Source organism: Erpetoichthys calabaricus, chromosome 18 (assembly GCF_900747795.2).
Source record: "Erpetoichthys calabaricus chromosome 18, fErpCal1.3, whole genome shotgun sequence".
NCBI lineage: Eukaryota > Metazoa > Chordata > Cladistia > Polypteriformes > Polypteridae > Erpetoichthys > Erpetoichthys calabaricus.
This window is the reverse complement of record NC_041411.2, coordinates 51,615,784-51,639,324: the sequence shown is the minus strand read 5'-3', so window position 1 is coordinate 51,639,324 and position 23,541 is coordinate 51,615,784. Positions and strand designations below refer to the sequence as shown.

The 23,541-nt window shown below is 37.9% G+C and overlaps 1 protein-coding gene across 1 annotated transcript in view; it reads right to left on the bottom strand.

The window, feature by feature from the left end:
• Positions 1-7,137, bottom strand: part of shq1 (SHQ1, H/ACA ribonucleoprotein assembly factor) — a 92,463-nt gene extending 85,326 nt beyond the window's left edge. The window contains 1 exon segment of the mRNA XM_051921546.1: positions 6,838-7,137. The gene's annotated coding sequence lies outside the window, so the exon portion shown is untranslated.
• Between the last annotated feature and the right edge of the window lie 16,404 nt (positions 7,138-23,541).

Genomic DNA, 23,541 nt, shown 5'->3' with positions numbered 1-23,541 from the left:
GCTAGCCCTGAAATTAGTAATGGGCAGTATACCAGTACAAACAACACACCGGTAGAAATCTGTCAACTGGTAAAAATGTTTTTGTATATCCTCTTTAACATGGTGGAAGACATCAGGAAGCTGCCTTTGTTACCTGTTGCAAAAAAGATGGCACATGGTAGAGAGTGGACAGTCTGTTAACTACTTCTGTAGATGAAAAATAATATCTGAAATTTGAAAATAAGCCATGTGACAAGTATGAAAAGTTCTCTTTACTAGGGCTTGGATTTATAACATTAGCTTAGTCAGCATTCAGTCAATATCTAAATTGTTTTTGGTTTGTATTTATATAGTCAAAATTAAAGTCAATAGTCAATATTAAAGTCTGTTCGGGTGTGTTTGTTTTTGTTCAATGGGGAATAAAAGGAATTGGGGTGAATAGCTCTTTGAATATTTTTTTATTGTTAATCTTGTTTCTTTCTTTTTTTACTATATAGTCTTTAAAGTTCATTCTTTTTAAGATACTGTGTCTTTTAATGGTATGTGCTATATATTATAGTAGCCAGCATATCAGCTATAAGATAGACAAGCCTGAACAGCTTATTGACAGCAAAACGTGCTCTGCATTCCAGGAACCCCTGGAACTTTCTTGTTGCACCTTACAAGTCTGAAAAAGCTCAAGAAGACAGGAGGAGACTCCTAGGGTATTATAACTACAGCCTTGCAAATAAAAATTGGAAAAACACGTACACAGTATGTGACACTGGGCAACAATTGGGGACACTAAACGAGTGGAATATCCTGTCTAGTTTAAGTGGCTGTCATTTTTAGGTATTTTCCATAGCTTTAACAGTGGGAAGATGATTCTGCTAGAAGTGCCAATGTGAATCATTTGTTGTTAAATATACAGTAATCCCTCCTCCATCGCAGGGGTTGCGTTCCAGAGCCACCCGCGAAATAAGAAAATCCGCGAAGTAGAAACCATATGTTTATGTGGTTATTTTTATATTGTCATGCTTGGGTCACAGATTTGCGCAGAAACACAGGAGGTTGTAGAGAGACAGGAACGTTATTCAAACACTGCAAACAAACATTTGTCTCTTTTTCAAAAGTTTAAACTGTGCTCCATGACAAGACAGAGATGACAGTTCTGTCTCACAATTAAAAGAATGCAAACATATCTTCCTCTTCAAAGGGGCAAACAAATCAATAGGGCTGTTTGGCTTGTAAGTATGCGAAGCACCGCGGCACAAAGCTGTTGAAGGCGGCAGCTCACACCCCCTCCGTCAGGAGCAGAGAGAGAGCGAGAGAGAGAGAGAGAGATGGAGAGAGACAGATAAAAAAATCAATACGTGCCCTTTGAGCTTTTAAGTATGTGAAGCACCTTGCTGCATACTTAAAAGCTGCACACAGAAGGTAGCAACGTGAAGATAATCTTTCAGCATTTTTAGACGAGTGTCCGTATCGCCTAGGTGTGTGAACAGCCCCCCTGCTCACACCCCCTACGTCAGGATCACAGATAGCGCAAGAGAGAGAGAAAGAAAAGTAAGTTGGGTAGCTTCTCAGCCATCTGCCAATAGCGTCCCTTGTATGAAATCAACTGGGCAAACCAACTGAGGAAGCATGTACCAGAAATTAAAAGACCCATTGTCCTCAGAAACCCGCGAAGCAGCGAAAAATCCGCGATATATATTTAAATATGCTTACATATAAAATCCGCGATGGAGTGAAGCCGCGAAAGGCGAAGCGCGATATAGCGAGGGATTACTGTACATGGCCAGTATTCGGCTAAACTTCCATTTAGTGTGAGTCTCAGTCTTTCCATCTTGGTGCTTGTTACAATATGTTTGTTTAATTCTTGGTTAGTTTTTTTCTTTTATTTTGTATAATAAAGATATTTTGAATACAAATTAATTAGATCAGCTGACTCAAATAATTCTTTAAAAGAACAACATTCTGACGCTTCCTTCAGTTTCTCTCTCTGACCAGGATGATTTTTATTTGTATCATAAATTATGCTATTTGTTCAGGGCTTTCTTGTAGATTTTGTATTTTATTGTGCATATTCCGTTATTCTAATTCAAAGATTTGTGTTGGTGATATTATTTTGCATCCAGCGTTGTGTATTTGATCTTTTTCTACTTTTTCTCTGTTGTTCATTCTGAAATTTGGTACAGTGAATTGAGCATGAAAGATGGACCCTATGAATGCAGTCATACAAAATGTTGCGTGGCTACAATGATTATCAACGTAATGACTTAGAAGTGTAGGGATGTGCAGAGAATTTGGCACACTACTTATTGTATATCATGCGGATAAATGCATGTAAAAAAGTACACCCCATGAAATGCTTTTTCTTTTTTAACATGTGTGTACATGTTAAGATTACTTTTTCACATTACTATATTTCCTGCAATGTTCCAAAAGCCTCACAGGCAAAGCAAAAAATTAAAAAAAAAAAAAGACAAACTATAATGCATGATTTAAATTCCCCCCCAAATGTTTTTCAAAACAGTAAAATTACTAAATTGTTGGAGAGTTAGTGTTGCTACAAGAAACTGGGTTTAAATCTTGCCTAGCCACTGTGTGTATGGAGCTTTCACATACATCTGAACTTGCATTGATCTGTCTATGGTGTCCTAGACTATCCCCAAACAGATATACAGGTTATGATGACCACTTACTATAAGTCCTAGCCTTAAAACTCTAGGCACATGCAATCCAGCAGTTTTATTACCGTTTAAAAGGCAACAAAGAAGCGCTTTGGAACCAGTAAATGTATCAAATGACAAGGCACATGGTATACAAACGTGTTTCTTCCTTATCCAGATGAGGGACTTGAAGCAGGTCACAAGTCCTTCTAATTTAACACTTATGCAGACATAAACAGCCTTAAAATCAAATCCACTGAGTACTGTGCTTTGATTTTTCCTTATATAGGGTGAGCCAAAATGAAGTACCACATTTGTCAAGGTCATTGTGCGAAGTAGAGGCAACCAAGTGGGTTGGGGTGGGGGTCCTTTGATAGGCAATCCCTTGTAGTTTTCAGTCAGCAACATGCTTTGGTCCGGTGCGCACCGTGCTTTTGCTGTCGAAGCGCTCTTCAAAAACAACAAATTCATCATCACTACACAATGCACCTTCCAAACGCACTTCAGCATTCCTCCTAATGGTGACGTCCCAAATCAGAAAACAATTCTTCAGTGGGTGGCTAAATTTAGATAGATGGATACAACAGTGAAGAGAAAATCTCCTGGCTGCCCTCGGACTGTATGAACGCCTGAAAACATCCAAGCTGAAAGGGCATCAATTTTGCAGTCTCCTAGATGTTCGCCGCACAAACATGCTTCCTTCTTTAGGTATTTCCAACACGTCTTTGAGGAGGATTTTGCATGAGGACCTTAATTTCCATCCATATAAAATGACGGTAGTGCAGGAGCTCACTGAGTGAGACCTGGTGAGCCTGCCGCTATTCCCCTTTCAATGGCTGAATGAGTCATGCAAGTGTTCAGAAATCGTCTCAAAGAGTGTATCGCTAATGATGGCCACCACCTTGAAGACATCATTTTTAAAACACAGTGAGAATAATTTATTTTGTATACCCTTTCTTGAGTCACAATGAAATTTATTTCAATCTTGTAGCATTTAGAATAAACATTTGAAATGTGGTACTTCTTTTTGGCTCACCCTGTATTTTTTCATTTAATTTTTGTATAGTGCTGTTCACTGACTGTAGGACTAAGAGGCACTCAGGAGCAGGTCTACTATGAAACTAATGAGGCTTAAGCTTCAGGGCCCCAATCGCACAGGGTCTCCTGAAGTGATTCACAGTAAGGCCTCACTGTGTACACATTTGGGTGTCTACTGTACAAGTAGGGGGTTATAAAAACCCTACATGTAGAGGTTAATAAAAAAAAAAATTATGGTGATCTGTCATGGAACAACCCCTTTGAAGAAGATAACAGAGGTTACCCAGAGGCAGTTGCAAAGAGGCCCCCATAACAGTTCAAGTTTCAGGGTCCCAAAAATAGCAAGTCCACCACTGAGTGTACTAACATGTTTTGAAATAAAATAAAAAAAAAATTGTACTCACATAAAAATATAGATTTGGCTAAACAAATATTAAAACCGAGTGTCTGACTGTTCTCATAGTAAGGAATGATTCAGCTTTGTGGAGGATGACCTAGTGCATTTATGAGGCTCTGGCTGTCTTAACATTTACATCTTTTTGATATACTGTATGCATGAGATATTATGCACATTTTTTATATAACACTGCTTACAACTGACCGGTTTCAAAATTCTTTCTATATATAGTAGAAAACTTGCAACAAGACATAGGATTATGTACAGAATTCACAAATACATTTAAAATATAAAACTTAAAGCACCATGAAATCTATACAGCTTCTACAATATAAGACAGATAGACAGACAGAGATAGACAGATAGTTTACCTGTCTCCAGAGGGAAATTTGTCTTTTTACAGTAGCTCAATAAATAAATAATATATTCATAGGTCTGAATTGCAATCTATCAGCAAACTTCTGCCATGTCCTCTCATATTATATTTTATATATATACTAGTCATTAAGCCCGTTACAATAACTGGCGCTAGAACAGTAATGCATAAACATTAGTAGGAACAGTCTATATTAAACGGCAAGGGACTTTGACCTCATTCTTTTTGTTGGTCGTATTTTTCTTTGTCTTTCAGCCTTTCTTTTGTTGATGTTTACTTGCTGAGCTGACCGTTCTTTGTGGGCTGCCGCCGTGTATTGTGTGTCTTTAATTTTCTGTGACAGTAATACTGTCTTGTACGTCTGCTGGCTTGTACGTCTGTAATATACCTTTAATTTTCTCTGGCTGTAATACAGGCGTGCGCGTCGGTAATATGCCTTTAATTTTCTCTGACAGTAATACTGGCTTGTATGTGGCTGTAATATGCGGCACTGTATTGTGTACCTTTAATTTCCTCTCACAGTAATACTGGTTTGTATTTCCATAAAATGCCTGTAACTTTCTCTGACAGTAATATCATGCATCGCACCGTGCCCCGCGCATGTGCACTTCACCAGAAGACACACACACACGGACACCCGGACGCACACAGGGATTTTATTAAAGAGGATATATATATATATATCATACATACATACACAGTATATACACATACATACACACATTATGGTATGAACACACACCAGAATGACTTTAAAAAAACTTCTAACATGGCAGTCACAGTCCCAGTGAAGCATTATGCATTATGCGTATTGCTGTTGGAATAAAGGAGCCCCAGTAGCATTTCTTGACACACATTTGCTCAATAATGTGTTGGCTGAAAGTTCTCAGTGTTTTGTTTTAATTCTCCCCTTTTGCTCATACCTTCAGGAGGTCCAGAGTGCGTACCATAACAGAGTCTGCCCTTTTAATTAGCTTGTTGATCTGGTGGTCTTCTCTTGAAATGATGTTACCAACCCAGCACATCATAGCATTGAAAAATCGCACAGGCCATCACCGAGTAAAATGTGAAGGATGTCACTTCCCATATTAAAGGAACATAGTCTCCTAAGGAAGAAGTGCCTGCTCCGCTCTCTCTTATATAGTTCCTCTGTGTTCCAAAACCAGTCCAACCGTCATTGATGCTAGCGAAGGCTGGGTGGTCTTTTGGCCTTGGAAACCCTGCAGATTTTTTTTTCTCTAAGCCTAATTGGAGGTTTTTTTTTCCTCCCCTCCTGGCCATTGGACCTTACCTTTCTCTTCTTTCTACACTGTTTAAATAAATGTTGTTGTTGTTGGACCCCCAGGAACTTGTAGGAGTGGACCACCTCTAAATCCACTTCCTGAATAGCAACTGAACATAGAAGCTCTTTAGTAAAGCAAAAATCTACAGCCTAATTATAATCTAATTGGTTTTGCTGATAAGATGCAGAAAATTCCCTTTGTACCAAGAAAGTTAGTTCCACCTGACTCCTATACTCTGTCTCATCCCCATTATCAATACAACATGTAAGTGAAGAATCATCTGAGAATTCCTGCAAGTGACATGACCTGCTGTTATATTTCTAGTTGGAGTGTACAGACCAAAGAGAAAATGAGACAGGACTGTTGCTTGTGGTAATACATGACTGTAACGGTCGTAAATGAAAAGGTAATGCAAGTACTTTACATGAAGGAACGCTAAGAAAACGCTAATTTGTTAAAAATGAATAATTTAACGAAATGCCTTTGATGTTGTATTCGTGCTTACAAAAGGTCCAACAATGTTCTAAATTGTATCGGTTTTATTTAGATTAGGGGTTATAAAGATTATAAAGCCGGTATAATAACGCATTACAAGACGTCAGCAATCACTCCCTCCTAACGCAAGACGACCCCTTACAAAATTGGAAGGATACTGTTTACCATATAAAAAGGCACACAAAACCACAAAGTACATGACAATTTAACAAACTCTTTACACTCGAGGTCTGCGCAATAAGGCAAAACAGAACACTGGGCGTGCGGGACAAGAACCGTGGAATCGAAAGCATCAACTGCTTGACACAGAAACAGTTTAAAATAAAAAAGCAGTACACGAAACAACACAAAGATTAAAGGCGTAGTGTATCCAGAGAGACCTAGGATGCCGGTCATATGCTTCTGTACCACGCACCTTCAACTAAGCGTCACTGTGCTGTCTAAACTGCAGGAACAGCTACAAGGCCAAAACCTCTTCATCGTATCATGTGTTTAGGCTATATATATATATATATATATATATATATATATATATATATATTATACGCTGAAAACAAACGTAAGTAGTAAAGGATTTTCAAAAAAATGTTTAAACGACACATTTTGTGTAAAAGTTACCTCGTTTCTAGTCGGTAAAATCCTCCAGAACTTCAGAGGCACATGTTAAATGCAGCCATGAGTGTACCGTAGTAGCCACAGGAAACGCGCATATGAAAATTTTTAAACCCTTATAAACCAGCCAGTGATATTTTGTTCTTTCGTGCGGTGCGGTAAAAGAGTTACCGGAACTAGCACCATTTAATCATCAAATCCCGTAAACGTATACAGTTTACATAGACTCCAACCGATCCCTGTACCCATCTGTTTAAAACAGCGGGCGTACTGCATGTCCTTCCTTTTTCTAACAACGAGGGGATTAAGCTTCTCAAATGACCAATGTGTGTCAAGAGATTGACCGGCGCCCTCTCTTGGGATGATTCCTGCCATTGCGTCCAGTGTGGCTCGCTACCATGATGTAATAATAATCAACAATGAACAAAATGCCAGTTCGTCGCGCGCACTTTCATGCATCAATCCACTGTATTCCATATTATTTTAACAGTTGTCAGTTCTTTAATTTTTACATCTTCGCAAGAGAAAGAAGTCTATGGCAAATCAAATTAATATCTCCCCTGCATGGCTGACAATGTGAAAAAAGTTAAAAACAACTTAAATATGTTGCCCTCTGGAGAAAAAAAGCGTCGAAATAATTGACAGGAAAGGTGAAAGTGAACATTATGTATTTGATTAATCGTGGACGTCATTGCCTTATTTATTGTGTATATTATTGAATATTGCTTTATAAGGAAATAATAATTGTATAATTTGTTTTATATTGCCAAATTACATTAAGACATTTTTCAATGAAATATGAAATTTAGGAAATAAAAAATGCATAGTTTATTATTACTGTATATTGTTTTTTGGACAATATCTAAGTTCATAATGTAAAACGATTGTTTAAATACTTTTTAGTGTTTTAGCCTCAATGCTACACTGTGTGCTTCATTCATAAGTGAAATATGAACAAAAATTGAAACTCTTTAGCTAAATACTGCAGTAATTTTTCCATTATTATAAAAATTTATTTAATATTGTAATGTCCCTGTCAGGTTGAAGGCCCTTCGGAGTGACTGTTGGGTCTGATTTTAGGAGGGCGGAGGACTGATAGCCTGGGTATGATTGACGCAGAAAGGGGGGGCGGTACCCAGAACGGAGGGGACGGGAGCAGGGTTTTATATTGTTTGCCCACTCTCCATCATTTGTGGAGTGTGTGCCAACTCCTTTGTGCTTTTTTTGTGTATTTAGGTTATCATTTCTATACTTTCACCATGAAACACGTGCATTTGGTTAACTGCAGGTGCTAAACAGTATTGGCTCTTGTAAGTGTATGCACGAATATGACCTTTGACACTAGCACCACCTATGAGATTACCTCACTGCTGTATCCCATTGCTGCTGGAATGAGGTTCTTCATCTCACTAAAGATAATATGGTGCGTCAGCATGTAAAGGTGAAAGCATTTTAGTATGTTTGTCTTGGTTAATTTATTTCTCATTGAGGCAGCATACAGAAAACATTGATGTTGAGTGTCTCCTGATTAATTTGTGACCGAAGTGTGGTATGTTCATATGTAGAGTTCTCATCTTTTGAATTATTGTTCACTGTAAAAAAGGCAAATGTTTTAGCCTTTAAGAACAATTACTTCAATAAAGAGTAAACCTTCTATTCTAAAATATAAAGCAGAATGTGTTTTTTTTTGTTGTATGGCATGCAAATCCACATTCTGTAGACTCTCATTTGAACAGGGGATGACTACAAGCCAGGTTTTGTTCTGAAATTTGACTGCACCTGTGTTTAAATAGGGACATGCCCCTAGTAAGCACTTTTGGAACTTGGCATAGGTACTGCTTAGTTGGGTATAGTCAATGAAACTTTGGGTTTGATTTTGCACCTGCACTTAATTTTATTCTAGACGGTGCTGTGTATCCTTGCTGGTTATTTAATATAAGTCAATTTCTGTCCATCAAGTCAAGTCAAGTCGGGGAGCATGCACTGGTACAGTGCATTGCCGTACCCACTACACAGCGAAACAACTCGGGATCCCGGTTTACAACCCCCCAGGCAGGCACGCGGTCCAGTCCTGCCCTCCGGAAATGTCTCTCTATCTGCCGCAGCCAGGTGTTACATGGGCGACTTCTTGGCCTGGTTCAGCCACTCGGGTCCCCAACAATGAGGATCTTACAAGCAGGATCACCCTCGGGGAAACGCGCCACATGGCCGTAGTGCCGTAACTGACGCTCCCTCACAATGCAGGTAATATGCCTCATTCAGGACTCCATGAGCAACCGCTCATTCGACACAAAGTCAAACAATAAAAACATAATTTATGTTAAAATACTTAACAGATGTTGACTTTTGTCTTATTTACAAACAATACAGACAGCAACTATGTTTAATATTTACCTCTGCTAGATCACATTTATCAATTTGATTCTTGTGATAATATGTGAGTTTTGTGTAAAAATCAGTAATAATCAAGACCTAGGTGGAATATTTCAAATTAATATTGAACAAATATAAATGAAACAAGAGTTATTGATATTTGTAGTTTTTAACTGAACAAACTTGAAAGGACAAACCTGAACACAATTTCATAACATCTACATAGTACATGAAGGACAGAGTTTTACTGGTTGCACATCTCAAATATATTTTTTGCTCTTGGTGCATTCAAACCGTGTCTTCCTGCCTTTCTTGGGTCCATAGTGCTACTGGCAGCAATCTACAATGATGAAAACACTTCTAAAACATATCTCTAAATGTCTCTATTCCTCATATAAACACTTACATATATATGTATATAGGTGATATATATTTATCTATATCCCCTACAATGAATGATGCTACAATGAACAATTGCTACAACGAACAGTTTTTAGCAATAAAATCTGAACACTACAACGAACATTGAACAATACTATCTGCTGACATAGCATGTGCATTTGGGGCATTCCCATCTTGATTACAGTGTTAGTCCATTATCTTTGAAATTGTTTATACGGTTCAGTTATCAGTTTATTTCAGTTATCTGCGTAATTGCGCCTTTAGCAGTGAAAATATTTTTTTAAATTATTCTGCTGTATAATTTTAGCAATAACCTGGCAAACAGAGTAAGAAAACTTATTAACTTAGAGATTAAGAAAGAAATAATTTCCAAGTGAGAAAGAGGAAAGGGTGTAGGAGACCTAAATGCTGAATATGGTATGGCTAAATCAACAATCAGTACAATATAAAATAAACAAGGAAGAAAAAAAAGTGCACAGGTGCACAAGATTTTTAATGCTTTTCATGTGTGTTAGATTGTTCAAGGTTTTTTATTAGGGAAAGTTTGTAAATAGTTTTCACTAAGGCAATATTGTTTATGATTATAGAATTTACATTTACAGTGCATAAAAGTTACAGTGCATCCGGAAAGTATTCACAGCGCACAGGGCCACTCAAGGACATTCACAGAGTTGTCCTGAAGCCACTCCTTTGATATCTTGGCTGTGTGCTTAGGGTCGTTGTCCTGCTGAAAGATAAACCGTCACCCCAGTCTGAGGTCAAGAGTGCTCTGGAGCAGGTTTTCATCCAGGATGTCTCTGTACATTGCTCCAGTCATCTTTCCCTTTATCCGGACTAGTCTCCCAGTCCAAACCGCTGAAAAACATCCCCACAGCATGATGCTGCCACCACCATGCTTCACTGTAGGGATGGTATTGGCCTGGTGATGAGTGGTGGCTGGTTTCCTCCAAACGTGGCGCCTGGCATTCACACCAAAGAGTTCAATCTTTGTCTCATCAGACCAGAGAATTTTCTTTCTCATGGTCTGAGAGTCCTTCAGGTGCCTTTTGGCAAACTCCAGGTGGGCTGCCATGTGCCTTTTACAGGCCTGATTGGTGGATTGCTGCAGAGATGGTTGTCCTTCTGGAAGTTTCTCCTCTCTCCACAGAGTGACCATTGGGTTCTTGGTCACCTCCCTGACTAAGGCCCTTCTCCCCTGATCGCTCAGTTTAGATGGCCGGCCAGCTCTAGGAACAGTCCTGGTGGTTTTGAACTTCTTCCACTTACGGATGATGGAGGCCACTGTGCTCATTGGGACCTTCAAAGCAGCAGAACTTTTTCTGTAACCTTCCCCAGATTTGTGCCTCGAGACAATCCTGTCTCGGAGGTCTACAGAAATTCCTTTGACTTCATGCTTAGTTTGTGCTCTGACATGAACTGTCAACTGTGGGACCTTCTATAGACAGGTGTGTGCCTTTCCAAATCATGTCCAACCAACTGAATTTACAGCAGGTGGACTCCAATTAAGCTGCAGAAACATCTCAAGGATGATCAGGGGAAACAGGATGCACCTGAGCTCAATTTTGAGCTTCATGGCAAAGTCTGTGAATACTTATGTACATGTCCTTTCTCAATTTTTTTATTTTTAATAAATTTGCAAAAATCTCAAGTAAACTTTTTTCACGTTGTCATTATGGGGTGTTGTGTGTAGAATTCTGAGGGAAAAAAATGAATTTAATCCATTTTGGAATAAGGCTGTAACATAAAATGTGGAAAAAGTGATGCACTTGTGAATACTTTCCAGATGCACTGTACATTTTTTGTACACTTATACTTTTATTTTGTATTATACTTTTCCTGTTTAAATGGTTGTGATGCATGGTAGCTTTGCTCTAGGGTGTGGACCTTCAATGGATTACCCCTAAATACATATATTTCAACGTATGTTAGAACAAATAGATGCTATAACAAACAAGGTTTAGAACCAGTTACGTTTGTTCTAACATTTTATTTATATATATATATATATATATATATATTCAGGCAGCATTACTCACACTTACTTCAGGTTCAGAAGTCTGTGGCCCTGTGGCTCCAGAATCCTTCTGAAACCTCCTCACAATGCAGATGTAGGGGTACTTGGCATGTGTGGTCTCCTCTTGATTTGAGGTCTTACCAATTCCTTGCCTAGCTCTTGAAGAAAGTGTTGTCTCCTCTGCAGCTTTCCTGTGGTCTAAATAGGGTTCAGTGCCATCCAAATGACAAATGCATTGCAAGTAGAGATGTCCAAGATGTTGAAATATATTACAGTACAAGTGCCCAGCATAAGGTTCTTCTTTTACAGCTGTAGCCAACTTATCTGCTCCTCTTTTTATAGCATTTTAATTTAATTTAATTCCCCATTGAATCTGAAAACACCAGCAAGTGTAATAAGATCAAAGTATGCCTGTAAATTGGTTTGGTCAATTTCCTTCCACCTATTTCCAAAAACATGACTTCCCTTTAAATTAGTGCAGTGTAGAATGATGTTCTGGATGAAGTCTGGCATAAAAACTTCAAAGGAAGATCTGCCATCTGTTGCTCCTGGTTGAATCTTTGTTACACTGTGCAGCATGGTAGGGTGGCTCCTTGGGCAAGAATACCATTCAATTTTATCATTTTTGATATACAGTACATACTTCTACTGTCTGAGAGTCAATCCTATCTTTTTCATGAAACTCACTGTCAGACTCCGAATTGATTGCTTTCTGAAAATTCTTCATGAGTGCTCTTTACATGTTCGCTGTTCTCTCTTCTTAAATGATTTCTAAGGCCATCAAAAGCAGAGGTTTGCTTTGTCATAGTGGTTGAGTTTTGGAAAGAAGCCACATACACCAATGTTTTTATTTGTTGTGTCCCTTATAAAGTCCATTTTAAAAAGACATTAGAATGATTGGTCTGTTGGGATTAGGTATTGCTTATAAAGGGTAAACATATTATTGGAGATTGTATGGGTATGGAGGAGTTGATGCGGATTTTCATGGTTGATGGTGATGGAAATGATTGGTCTGATGGGATTAGGTTTGGGGTATTTGGAAACAATGCCTCTAAAGTGGTGCTATTTTTGTTATATAGATTCCACAACTGTAATAGCCTCAGGTGCAGCAGACCCAAACACTACCTTGGTAATGTAAATGTGTCCCCCACGGGACAAAGAAAATGAGCTGAGGACATTGAATCTCCTGTTGAAAAAAAATTACTTGTTGCATATTTTTAAATAAACATTGTAAATAGGTCTCATAGAACCAGACACCACAAAAGGTTAAAATATGGGATCAGAATACAAAACAACATCAAAAATCATAATCAGATACTCTAATAAAGTATCAAAGCCAAAAACAAAATTTTCATTTGTAGTGAAGAAGATAGTGAAAATTGTGGAAAGATGGAAATGTGTCTCATATTAAAAAAATGAACATTACACATCTTTAAGTGACAATCTAATTGATTAATTGAAATGGTTTGCTTAAAAAGATGATAATAAATGTAAGGCAAACAGAAAAAAAGAAGTGTGGTGGCGGCTCTGAGGCTAGGGATCTGCACCTGCAATCGGAAGGTTGCTGGTTCATATCCCATAAATGCTAGAAGTGACTTTACTCCGTTGGGCTCTTGAGCAAGGGCCCTTAGCCTGCAATTTCTTCATCCTAGGTATGACATTAGTCTTCATCCAACCCTGCAAGAAATATCAACAGCTAGGCTAATACGATCTCTAAAATAATTAATTGCGATATCTTACACTTTCATCTTATCGAACTCAAATACAGGGGTGGGTAGTAATGAGTTACATATCCGTTACATTTGCTTGAGTAACTTTTTAAAAAAAAATGTTCTTCTAAGAGTAGTTTTACTGCACCATACTTTTACTTGAGTACATTTGTGAAGAAGAAACACTATTCTTACTCCGCTACATTGGGCAACACTCGAATCGTTACTTTTTTCCCCCATTAGATACAGTACGCTAAATTTTTGCCAGAGACAATCCGCCAGTGGATCTACTGCATGACTGTTTCACCAATCAGACGTAGCAACAATAATCACAAGACTCCGTTTCACCAGACGTAGCAACAATAATCACATGGCTCCGTTTCACAAATCAGATGTAGCCATGCAGTCACATGACCACACACAAACTGTCGCGTCCTAGTGGCACAAATTCCTCACAGACAATGAACAGGGAAAGAAAGAATACTGTACATGAAAAATGAGAGCCAACTTCTGCTGAAGCTTAACTATCACTTCACTGAGTGAAGAACAAGCACGTTTTAACCAAACATGCACAGACACAGACAGTCAAAGTAAAATGAGACTTCTTGTATGTGCACGAGCTGCCTTGTTCTAATGTTATTTTCTATCAGCTGTGCTATTTGGAGGGCAAGTGAATATGCAGTATTATACTGTCAGTGTACAGCAGGGGTGCCCACACTGTTTTCGGCTTGCAAGCTACTTTTAAAATGACTAGGTCGAAATGATCTATCTACATTAAAAACGCTATATATTATATACACACACACGGAGTATAATTTATACATAAAATATATGTTGTCGTACCTTGCATAACTGAATAACCCTTATGGCCCAATAACAATTCAATACATTTATGGTCACTACTGTATTTGGATTTAATAATCTTCATGTGGGGAAAAGGCTGACTCGCATAAATAAGTAGAGCCGAATAATGCAGTCAAGGAGGTAGCACATTTCCTCATGTTTGGGTACTTTTCCTGTGTGAGAAAGTTCCAAAACTGTCCATGAGCCCCATACTTCAGCTGAATGTCATCCTGTAGTGTCAAAATCTCATCCTCCATTGCAGAGAAGTTTTAGGTGAAACAGTGTTGCAATTTTTGATGCGGGTGAATCGCCCTCAAAATCTTCCCTAAATGGATAGCACTTAAATGTAGCGATTGGCTCAAGTAAAGCGGAGTCTTGAAACCGTATGTCAAAGTCTGACAGACAGTTTTCAATCTGCTCTGTGTAGTGTAGCGTATGCTGTCAAGTTGTGCACACACCTTCCATTGCGTCTCCAGCTCTGACGCGAGGTTTTTGGATGTTCCCCAAATCAAGGCGCTGCAGCTTTGAGTACAGATGTTGCATTTTTCGTTTCAAAGCATTAACTGAGCTAATCATATTGACCATGGATTTCTCTTTTCCTTGCAGCTATAAATTAAGCTCATTCAACATGTTGGTCAGATCGGAAAAAAATGCCAAGCCTAGCGGCCATTGATCGTTATTAACTTGCTTGTATTCTGCATGTTTAATGACAAGGAGAAACTCCTTTTTCTCCGGCCAGGGGTCTTGAACGCTCAGCAGGATTATTTCTCCCTAGCCATCTGCCTCAACGAAGGCCTCTTTTATCATCTCTCCATCTTGGAAGGACTTCTTATGCTTAATGATCGAGTAACTCACCTGGAACGATGCTTTGGTGTGTCTGCCTTTGCTTTTGAATTCAGCCAAGTGAAAAATGACGGCTGTCCGATTAACTGCGATTTTGGTTCCCTCTCCTTTGTCTTTCTCAGATCGCTTTTCGGAAGGAAGTCAGTTTTGTAGTTTTTATGAACAGTTTGAAAGTGCCTTTCCACATTTTCCTTCTTTGGAACAGCAATGATAGATTGTCTGATCTGTCAAACGCACTTTGATTGTGACATTGTGAGTGAAAAAAATCCTCTTCCAATTCCACATCCAGCCCATAACCAACAATTTTTTTTTTTTAAATCCCTTCTTTAGTCGATATAAATTGGAAAGCTAACTACATCACTTAGCTGGAGTTTTGAAGTAGCTCGCACATTTCATCATGCATGCGGAATGACCAGTTGATCTGTATGTCAATCAAGTGGCAAATGCCATAGGGAGGATATATGATAGACTACCATTTAAAAAAATTTTTTTTTTGAACGCATCGCGATCTACCGGTTGATTGCGATTGACGTACAGTAATCCCTCCTCGATCGCAGGGGTTGCGTTCCAGAGCCCCCCGCGAAAGGTGAAAATCCACGAAGTAGAAGCCATATGTTTATATGGTAATTTTTATATTGTCATGCTTGGGTTACAGATTTGCACAGAAACACAGGAGGTTGTAGAGAGACAGGAACTTTATTCAAACACTGCAATCAAACATTTATCTCTTTTTCAAAAGTTTAAACATGCTCCATGACAAGACAGAGATGACAGTTCCTTCTCACAATTAAAAGAATGCAAACATATCTTCCTCTTCAAAGGAGTGGGCGTCAGGAGCAGAGAATGTCAGGGAGAGAGAGAGAAAAGCAAATAATCAAAAACCAATAGGTGGCGTTCGAGCCTTTAAGTATGCGAAGCACCGTGCAGGAAGCATGTCACTTGACAAAGCAGCTGCAAGGAAGCCCAGCAAAGAAGGGAGCAATGTGAAGGTAATCTTTCAGCGTTTTTTGAGGAGTGGTCGTATCCTCTAGGGGTGCGAACAGCCCCCGTGCTCACAATATATTTGAGAAGTTTTATTTAATACGTAATACGTGCTCTGATTGGGTAGCTTCTCAGCCATCGGCCAATAGCGTCCATTGTATGAAATCAACTGAGCAAACCAACTGAGGAAGCATGTACCAGAAATTAAAAGACCCATTGTCCACTGAAACCCACGAACCAGCGAAAAATCCGCGATATATATTTAAATATGCTTACATATAAAATCCGCGATACAGTGAAGCCGTGAAAGTTGAAATGCGATATAGCGAGGGATTACTGTATTGGGCACCCCTGGTGTACAGTATATCTTGTCACTGTAAGTAGTTTGCACTGTTCAGGCAGGTGGCCTACTGTAGGTATTGGCTTCAAAAGCTTTGTTGTGAAAAACTGAGATTTGTTACTTTGTGTTATTTGTGCATCTTTATTTTGTAAAGATGTTATTTTTACTCATTTTTTATTTTATTTGGAAATAGACAAAAATATAAAATAATGTGCAAATTCTGCTGTCTTATTACAACATTTCTAAAAAATAAATAATTTATTATGATCAAACAGTTACTCAGGACTTGAGTAGTCTTTTCACCAAGTACTTTTTTACTCGAGTAATTTTTTTTTGGATGACTACTTTTTACTTCTACTTGAGTAATATTATTTTGAAGTAGCGCTACTCTTACTTGAGTACACTTTGTGGCTACTCTACCCACATCTGCTCAAATGGAAGATTTCCTTTTCCATTCTCCTTAATGTAGTAGTTAAAGATCATTATATTTTACTTAATATTATAAAAAGATCATATATTGTCTATGAGGAATGATCTATCACTTCTTCAGAATTTGGCAAGTTTTCATTAAAGTTGTAGAAAAATAAGCAATGTGGGCCTAAATCCTGGACTGTTCTGTGTCTCATTTATTGTAACACGAGTCGCAAAATAAATCAATTTAAAAAACAAAAAGTGTGTAATGCAACAATTTCCATTTCACAGCTTTGTTAGAAAGATCTCTTAAATTTTCTAAGCCAATTCTTTTCCTAGGGAACTTATTTGGTTTGAAAAGATCCTCAAATTCAGCAGATGTATCTCCTCTTCACCCATAAATTACTAATACTGTATGTTTTATCTGTCACTAGCTTCTACAAAAGGTAACAACATCTAATTTTCTGTGTTGCTTATATTTTGTTACTTTTTTCTGTATCTGTTACTCTTAAATTGAAAAAAATAGAAAATGTAAAAAGAAGCTTCCTGTCACAGTTTGCTACCAGCTCAAAAATGCATGAGCAGTACTCCCCTTTAATTGTTTGATATTACATTTTAGAAAAGTTCAGCAGTTTATAGTAGAACTAGCAAAACACCGGTGTATCCTGTAGCAAAGCCCTAACTTTTTTCGTGAAAGCCCATTTCAGTCAATAAGTCTTAAAAACAGGTGTAAAGATATTGACAATAGGCTACTCAAACGCACCAAGACATGGAATCGTTTAAATCAAGTATCATTACATCTTCCTTTCTTAAAGAGAAGTAAGGCAGTACTTATAAGCTTACATATATATATATATATATATATATATATATATATAGACATACATACATATATATATCTATATATATGAATATATATCTATATCTATATATATATATCTATATCTATATCTATATATATCTAAATCCCCACGAAGTACTGCTTTTAAATTTTTATGAAGAAGAAAAGCTTTTTAAATTGAGGGAAAATATCCCAATAGCAATTTTTTAAGGATGTTTTTTTGTGAAGCAGCCTTAACACAGCTTTTCCGCTGTTTTATAAACGAACGCCATATAAGGTCTTCCTTTTTCCTTCCTTTGCCAAGGAAAGAGCCTTTTTATTAAATCCAAGGGTTCTTCGCTTTTTTTTTTGTTTGTTTATTACGATTGTTATAATTCTGTTTGTATACGACGTTGTCAGTTCAGCACTCAGGATGTAATATGACCAAGCCGTGCAAGCTTACTGTTAAGAATGCAACGTATAGTTGTACATGAGAAAAGCAATCTTGCCTCAAATCAATGGCAACCTTTTGTAGGTCTATGAACTTAATTTAAAGTTTAAGTTTACACGGTGCTTTCTTTCCGAAGTACCTGCACTCATGAATATGTCTGTATGCGTCAGTCGCTCAAATCCCCGCGCTTCGCACCGGCGAAGTACTGCTTTTAAATTTTTATTAAGAAGAAAACATTTTAAAATTGAGGGAAAATATACCAATAACAATTTGTTAAGGATCTGTTTTTTTGTGAAGCTGCGTTCACTCGAGTGATCACTTCGAGCTGACTTGCTGGCTAACCATAAGCGTTACCTGGTAGGTAACCACCCATACAATCAGATTGTGAATCAGACTACGAATGCCGTGAATGTAATTACCCCGATCTACATGCTGTCAAATAAACGAACCACACGCCGTGGCGCAATTTTAGGGGCTTCGCCTCTAGCGCTGACGTCCGAGGTTCGATTCCCGTTTTGGAGTGAAGTGAGTGGGTGGTTACCTACCAGGTAACACTTATGGTTGGCCAGCAAGTCAGGTAACATCAGCCACGGTGCCTTCAGTTGTGAGAAGCAGATCATAGAATGGATGAAAATAGTTTACTGTCAAATAATGCAAAGAGTACGCGACACCTGTTTCCCCCTTATTCTTGGCTCATCAGGCGTACACACTCACTGCACTCGCTTACGGTAATCGAACGTCAGCGCTAGAGGGGCTTCGCAGCGGTGAAGTATTGCTTTTAAATTTTAATTAAGAAGAAAAGAAAACCTTTTTAAATTAAGTCTTAAAAAGAGGTGTAAAGATATTGACAATAAGCTACGCAAACCCACCAAGACATGCAATCGTTTAAATCAAGGCGCAAGTCGAAAAACACCATCCCATAATATTAGTTAACGATTAACACATTTCTATATGTATTGTAAGCATACAATACAACTGATAATATGTTGCGCTTATTTATCTGGTGTACTGACATTTTTGCGCGTTTAACGGCTGAAATCTAACGTGGTTTGTGCCCTTCAGAATGAAAAGAGTTTGCATTTAACTTTTTAATAAAAGGCGAGCTTTTAAGCCTGAGAAATCACCCCGTAAATGCACACGTTTAATTGCACATGTGTTAATATGTATGCTTACACAGTATTAAAAGACACTCTACAAGTACACAGTATTAAAAGACAGTCAACAATTAACGTCATTTACCTTCGTTCCCGCGTTTGACTTGTGCTGTAAATCTCTTCCTCGTTTTCAGTTCACGTGATTACGTAGGAGGCGTAATACGTGATGATGCAATACGTGACTCCGCCTCCTCCATTAGAGTATATGGACAAAAAACAGGTTCCAGTTATGACCATTACACGTAGAATTTCGAAATGAAACCTGCCTAACTTTTATAAGTAAGCTGTAAGGAATGAGCCTGCCAAATTTCAGCCTTCTACCTACACGGGAAGTTGGAGAATTAGTGATGAGTGAGTCAGTCAAACAGGTTCCAGTTATGACCATTACGCGTAGAATTTCAAAATAAAACCTGCCAAACTTTTGTAAGTAAGCTGTAAGGAATGAGCCTGCCAAATTTCAGACTTCTACCTACACGGGAAGTTGGAGAATTAGTGATGAGTCAGTCAGTCAGTGAGTCAGTGAGGGCTTTGCCTTTTATTAGTATAGATGTATAACAATAACAAACACTTTTTTAAACATACGGTATTGTCACCTATTTCTTCTTGTACAGAATGTGAACTGAAATTCTTCTTAAAAGAATTCAACGTTAGGAACTGGGGTCATTGATTCCAAACTGTGATAATGAATGGTTTTATAAGTGCAGTTACTAAAAAATATATCTAAAAACTACCCATTTCCTCTATATATTAATATTAATTCTTTACATTTAGCTTTTCATAGTGAGTGGGGAGCCACCACTAATGTATTGCATCCACCTGGATGATGCCATGGCAGCCATTTTTGCACCAGTACGCTCACTACATAGTAGCTGTTAGATGGTGAAGGGGTGAGAGATATAGTTAGCCAATTAAAAACAGCGGATGATTAGGGGGCCAGAATAACTAGGCTGAGATGGGCAATTTAGCCCCGACATTGGAATATTTCAAGAATTACAAAGCAAATTGTTTGAATTCCATCTAGGTTGAAGACCTTTCAAATACTATAAAACAAAAATATATTTTAATATACTATTTGTTTTGTATAATTAATTTATATGTTACATTTAAAACACAAATAATTTATGTGATCTTAAATTACATGTTCCATGGTTAAACTTAGATTCCTACCTTAAATTTTTTTCCACTTATCATTCTGAATCCTTGTAATGCGGTTAAAAAAAGTGTGCCATTACGCTATGCTAAATAAAACTTGTAATATTTAACTGCGAGTTTTAGTGTTTTTATTTTAGAAAAATTTAAATAATGGCTCTCAACCTGTGGGCCCAAAGGTCATATGGAGAGTTGACATTGTGTATTGTGTAATCAAAATGTTCAGTAACTGAAACATCAAGCAGGAACAAATGAGCTCCTGATATCATTAATATTAATAAAGCAGATTTCCAAGAGTGATGAATTTAGGACTAGATAAAATTCTGAAGTGTATGAAAAATACACAAGAATATTGGGAAATTAAGGATAAACATGTTAGAGTGTCATTGTTTATTAAAATGTATATGTTTAAGTTTATCTAAACTAACCATTTTGTGTATGCTGGTAAGAGTATGTGAAACAGAGGCCTGGGACTTTAAGATTAAGACGTTTCATGTTTAGCTAAACTTAATTAACAATCAACTAGACCATGGGAATTTAGCAGTTGTCCCAAGTTTTTGATCTGATGCAACATCTTGCAAAAAGCAGCCAGCAAGACACTATAAACTGATTTTAAAAGGTATTTTTAAAAGAGATCATAAATGTCAGGGAGAAAGAAGACAAATGTTTTGCCATTTACTGTCCCAATGCTTTCAGGCATTACAGCTTAAGAATACAAAAGCTAAAGCTGCTACCTGATACAAAACTTGCTGCTTGATTTGAATCGTTCAAGTTTATTTTATCATATCTAACATTTATGTAATTTTTTTCTACAAATAAATATACAGTAAATAAAGGTTTGTCTTGCTGTTTACTGACATTCATCAATGACTGGTGAGGGTTAATATAAAACCGTGTTCGTCTAGGTTAAGTTCGTTTAGAAATAGTGATTCAACCACAGCCTGTCATGACCAGGCAAGAGAAGTCTTTTAAGCAAGCCCTTGCCTTTTGTTTGTTTGTGTAGCACCTTCAAAGGTACCTATCTGGTAGGAACAAAAACAAAATTGGCAAAAGTAGCCCATGGAGCGGCTGTTGGCTTTTGTGAGGGTATTCTGAAATGTAGACCTTTTAGGGGAAGCAATTCATAGATGGATCAACACATCAGTGAATTCCAGAAGAAAAACCTTGTCAGCAAGTAGCTTCTAGCCCCCTGTAAGGAATGGAAGCTAAGGCAACTAGCATTCAGCCTGTGTTGAGATATTCTTGCTTTTTATTTGAAGTTATCCATGCTGAATGAATGTTAGTAAGTAGGTAATGCCAGGACATACATGTGAATCAAGGCTAATAACATATATATTTTCAGTATTAACTTGTCCACAGATATAAAAGGAACTTTATAGGTTAAAGTGCCTTTCATAAACACTTTTTCACAATAAAACACTCCTGTTTAAATCTTTCTGTATTTAATTATAGTTTATCAATTTTTGACTATTATTAAATTCGGACAGTAGGGTGGTCCATAAACCGATGCAAAGAATTGATGATGTTTGCAGAATCATTTCTCCACAAAGCTTACTTTTGTCCATTAGGGATAGCTTGCATACCTGTGAAATTTAGGTCCAATTGTGAAACTTTTAGAGGTTGCTCCTTTTTTAAAATTTTGCTTGTATTTTTACTGCATACATATTCTTGTGCGGGGTTCTTAACTTACCAAGTGAGTAGCAAAAAGAAAAAAATAAATAAATAAAAAAAAGAAAAAAAAAAGCACTGTACCCCTAAGACAGGGTTCAGAGAACATTCTAGTAGTAAGTGGAACTTCCATAACATTCTAGTATTAAGTAGCGGTTTCAAAACCACTGTAGTAGTAAGTTGGAGTTTCTGTTTTAGCCCTTTTTGATAACAGAGTCCCAGCACAACCGAAAAGATGGCAGAAAGCCTGCAATGGCCACCATTACCAGACATTTCTTGACATCTTAAGCTGACAAATCAATCCAGAAAGAACAATATCCTTCTTTGATGTCCTCATGGAAAAAGGCAAAGAAAGTTTTTTTCACTTCTCCAAAATCCACCAGAACAGTGGACAGATGATTTAATCTTCAAAACAAATTTTGTGAACTGTTGACACACATAATGGTAGTAAATCAACACAGCTGAAAGAAGAATAAGTCTCATTGAAAAGTACAATGACATACTGACAAAGAACAAGGAAGAGAGACAGCTTATTCTTCAAATGAGCACACACCATCCCATGAATTTTACAACTTTGTCAAAGACAGTGCTAATGGGGTAGGCCTGCAAGTTTGAAACAGCTGTCTGCTATTCAGTTCATATGACATAAGACCCACCAAATGGAGTTACAGTAATCCCTCACCTATCGCGGGGGTTACGTTCCAGAGGCCCCCGCGATTGGTGAAAATCCGCGAAGTAGCGACCTATATTTATTTTATTATTTATACATATTTTAAGGCTTTATAAACCCTTCCCACACTCTTATAAACCTTTCTCACTCTCTTGTTAACCTTTCCCACACTCTTATAAACACTTCCTATGCTCTTAAACACTTTCTACATTCTTAAACACCGCAGACCAACACTGCACACTGCACACAGCGATCAGACGTCAATGTGTCTGCACTCGCTTTGTGAAGGGGGGCAGCTGAACTCACACTGAGCAGAAATGGACTTTGTGCTGCTTCTGCCAAAATGCCTGCTTGTCGCTCTGCGCTTTCGGAAGGAGGAGGAGTGTGTGTGTGCGTGTGTGAGGGCTGAACGCACGTTCGCTCAAACCCCCCTCACCGGAGGCGCAGTTCGCATTGTCAAGGGGGTGGGGAGCTGAATGAATGCTAAGGAGAAGTGGACTTTGTGCTGGCTTTATGCTGCTTGTCGCTCTGCCTGTCAATAATTTAAAAGCCTGTACATCACCAATTTTCCTGTCTCACTGTCTTGTCTTGCGTGAAGTTAAAATGTTTTATAATAGTGAGCTGTTACACATATCCTTAGCCCGACATCCACATATCATATGTGTTAACAAAGTGTGTTTTGTAAGTTTACACGTGTTTAAAGCATGTGGGATGGGTATTTTAAGGCTTAAACTATAAAAATGTTTATTTATATGGTCTTTCTATATCGCGGATTTTCTCCTGTTGCTGATGGGTCTGGAACATAACTTCCGCGACAGGCGGGCAATCACTTGTATTTAAAAACCCGCAAAGTCATGAATCCGCGAAAAGTGAACCGCGAAG